Consider the following 4,130-nt stretch of genomic DNA (forward strand, 5'->3'; position numbering starts at 1 on the left):
ATTTGGACTCTTGGGCCCTAAAAAACCTTCCAGATTGGATGGGGCTGCACCATCCTTTGCCTTGGGAGCCAATTAGGGACTAAAGAGATCTGGACTAAAGAGAGGTGACCCTCTCAATCTCCCTCTCTATTAAACAGGTCTGATTGTGGAGGACTCACCTCCCCATGGAGGGGCAGATGAGGAACACAGCCTAAGGTTAACAGTCTTTTACCCACAAATCTGGTCTGCTCTGTCCCACAAGCCCTTGCAGGCCAGGTGTGTCTGTGCCATTGTTTGCCTTGAGAGCAAACTCAGGACAAAAGAGATCCTGGACTTAAGGAATGCAGTCTTCCAATCTCATTCTCTACTAACTGGGAATGGTGGTTGAGGACACAGAGGGGAGTGGAAATATTTCCTACCTGGGAAAAGTAAGGGGGCTTCCAACAAAGGCTGGAGAGCTGTCTCTGAGAAAGTTTGAAATACGAGGCTCTTAGCCTCCAGGCAGGAACCTCTAAACACATTGGTCCATGTTAACAGCAAACACTCTCTGACCTGGCTTTGAAATGCCAGGACTGCAAAGAGTGCCATCTGCTGGTAGGTAAAGTAAGTGCATGTGAAAATCATTGCCAAAGTCAGTAGTCCCTCAAATAAAGAGCAGGGCTCCTGAGGGCTCTGGAGACATCCAGACACTGTAGGCAGGGCAGACAGCTCAGGAGTTTGGTGTCCTGCCACTGGGCGCTACTTTGGAATTTATGCTTCCCAGTGTGACAGTTGGACTCCATTTTTGTTTCCCTACACATGGCTCTTCTGCCCCTTGTATTTGAACCTATAATTACTACTAGAGTTGATAGGTATATGTCCAAGCATTACTGGATTTTATCTAGGTTCTTGACTATGCTGCAGAAATAAATTTCAAGAGCACACTAGGTGAGTTAGGTCAGTAACTTATTCAGGTAGGGAGGGAAGAAAAATGGGAGAAAACAACAGAGCAGGGGTCTCAGGTAGAGAGGAAGGGGATGAAAAGGGATGAAGAGGGCTGATTTAGAAGCTACAATTACCCATTACAGATTATGCAAGGTTTACTTGCATGGCCACATGGCAGAGGAAAAATGGCAAAAGCAGTGTGCAGAGGGCAGGAATGGGCCCAGAGGCGAGAGAGCAGGGCGAGAGTGCTCAGGCCTCATGATCTGATTTATGAACAATTAATTAATCCACCCCTTTGATAATGGTAGGGGAGGGGTGCCAGCTGTTTGCTGTTTTGATTGACCACCCCACCCATCAACCCCTTAGTGAGGACCCAATAATAAAGTCCCTAGGGATCATCTGGGGCTTTTCCTTGCATCCAGAAGTCTATGTTCTGGATAGCAGAATCCTGGGGGTGTGGGCCTTCCAGCGGCCATGGTGGGGGTTATTATGTCCACGTGGACTCTCTACAAGATTCCAGATCTGTCTATTAATTCCCTATCTTACTAACCTGCTTCACAAGAGACTGAAATCTCTGGTCTCTCCATTTTCCCATTGTGCCCTGAAATTCTCCAGTTTATTGGACTCCCCCAGGACAACTAACAAGATGATGATTGACAACAACCATCTCAAGGAACAGAGAGAGTCTGCAGCTGCAAGGAAGATAGCCCCATGGAATGTAAGCCCCCTCTCAACTAGAGACAGAGTGGGCACCACCTTCCCAGAATCATCAGGATTTGTAAATGAAAGATGGACTACAGTAGACCTACTTTTATTCTACTGCAGTCTTATTTTCATTCTAATAATGGAAGAATTCTTTTCATTGATGTGGAGGCAGTGATCACTGGAGGTTCTGAGAGGAGGGAAAGGGAAAAATAGGTGTAATACAGGGGCATTATCAAGCCTGGGGAATTGTCCTGAATGACATTGCAACAGTTATAGGCCATGGTATGGCCATTTGTAACAACTTCCAAAACTGTGTGGGAGAGAGGATTAACTACAATGTAAACTATAATCCATGCTTAACGGCAATGCTCCAAAATGTGTTCATCAATTGTGGCAAATGTGCCACACTAATGAAAAATGTTGATGTGGGAAAATATGGGGAGGCTAGGGAGTGGGGCATATGAGAATCCCCTATATTTTTCCTGTAAAATTTATGTAATCGAAGTTTCTTTTAAAAAATAAAAAAGTACATTTATAAAAAAGTAAATAAATAAGAAAGGCTTTTTCTGGCTTTTATATCCTCTCTCCCCAAGTCCCTAGGAAGGGAGTCTGCAACCCATTACTGGGTCCAGTGTCCAGTTTTAAGCAGTTAACATTAGGGACAATCCTAATGATCCAGGATGAACTGAGAATCAGAGAGCAGCAGTAACACACAACCTTCAGCCACTAAATTTCTATTAAAAAGAAAGAAATTAAGCATCTGTAAACTACCATCAAAATCCGAAGTTGTATTAGTCAGGGTTCTCTATAAAAATACAATCAATAAGAGATATCTGTCAATAGTAAGAGATTTTATCAGTCTCTCATGCAACTGTGGGGATGCACAAGTCCAGGTTCTGCAGGCAGGCTACAACCAGGGGCTGCAATCAAAGTCCAATGAAAGTCCTTGGTGAGTTCAGGGAGATGCTTCCTGCCCAAAGATGAGCTGGGAAATTCTCTTTCAATGCTGGAATCACTTCCCTTTTTGAGGCATTCAACTGATTGGATAAAGTGTCACTCATTGCTGATGGCAATCTCCCTCATTGATGTAATTGTAATCAGCTATCTATGATTTACCACTACAGTAAAGAAAGTGGTGAGTAAAGTCCATAAATACCCTTGTATTACCATTAGCCCAGTGCTTGCTTGACCAAACAACTGGGCATAATTACCTGGCCCAGTTAACAAATTAGCCTAACCATCACAGATGTCTAGACATCAGCAAAAATTATGAGCAATACTAAGAAAATGGAACTCTCATGAAAGAATGAACTTGCATGTCCAAGAAGCATATTGTGCCCCAATCAAAATAAACCTGCATAGATCTGCCCCAAGAAACATACTACTCAGAATGTAAAACATTAAACATAAAAAGAAAATTCTGAGAGAAGCAAGGGAGAAGCAAACCTTCATAGACAAGGGATGCCCAGTAAGACTTAACTGTGGATATTTCAACAGAAACCATGGAAGTGAGAAGACAGCAGTATGATACAATTAGGATATTGAAAGAGAATACCTGCCAGCTGAGAATGCTTTATCCAGCAAAATTGTCTGAAGCAGTTCGATACAGTTTGAATTCCATAAACAGATATTGGATTATATTTGTAAACTGGTCTGCACCTTGGCATGATTACATCATGATTAGGGCTTTAATTGGGCCATATCAGTAGGGTGTTGAGTCCCTGCCCTTAGTGGATGTGGACCTACAGATAAAAGGCATGGCAAAGGACAGAGTTGGAGCTTTTTGATGCAGGAAGGTTTTTTTTTTTAAATTCATTTTTAAAAAAATATTACATTCAAAAAATATGAAGTCCCATTCAACCCCACCGCCCCCACCCCCCACTATCCCCACAGCAACACTCTCTCCCATCATCATGACACATCCTTTCCATTTGGTAAGTACATCTCTGGGCATCACTGCACCTCATGGTCAATGGTCCATAGCCCATACTCTTCCATGTTCCATCCAGTTCACCCTGGGGGGATCTACAATGTCCCATAATTGTCCATGAAGCAACACCCAGGACAACTCCAAGTCCCGAAAATGCCTCCACATCTCATCTCTTCCTCCCATTCCCCGCACCCAGCAGCCACCATGGGCACTTTTCCCACACCAATGCCACATTTTCTTTGTGGACAATGGATTGGTTGTGTCCATTGCACTTCTATGTCAAGAGGGGGCTTAGATTCCACATGGATACTGGATGCAATTCTCCTGCTTTCAGTTTTAGGCACTCTAGGCTCCATAGTGTGGTGGTTGACATTCTTCAATCCATGTTAGCTGAGTGATAAGTCCAATATATCAGAGTGTAGGAGTTGAAGTCTGTTGAGGTTCAGGGTGTGGCTATCATATTGTCAGTCCAGACATTCAAATCCCCTAGATATATCTTAAACCCCAGCACCAACTATAATTCCAGTAAAGTAGCATGAAAGTCTTGTGAAAAGAGATCCCATCTGAGTCCAGTTCCATCACGCAGAAACAC

Source organism: Dasypus novemcinctus, chromosome Y (genome assembly GCF_030445035.2).
Source record: "Dasypus novemcinctus isolate mDasNov1 chromosome Y, mDasNov1.1.hap2, whole genome shotgun sequence".
In the NCBI taxonomy this organism is placed as follows: domain Eukaryota; kingdom Metazoa; phylum Chordata; class Mammalia; order Cingulata; family Dasypodidae; genus Dasypus; species Dasypus novemcinctus.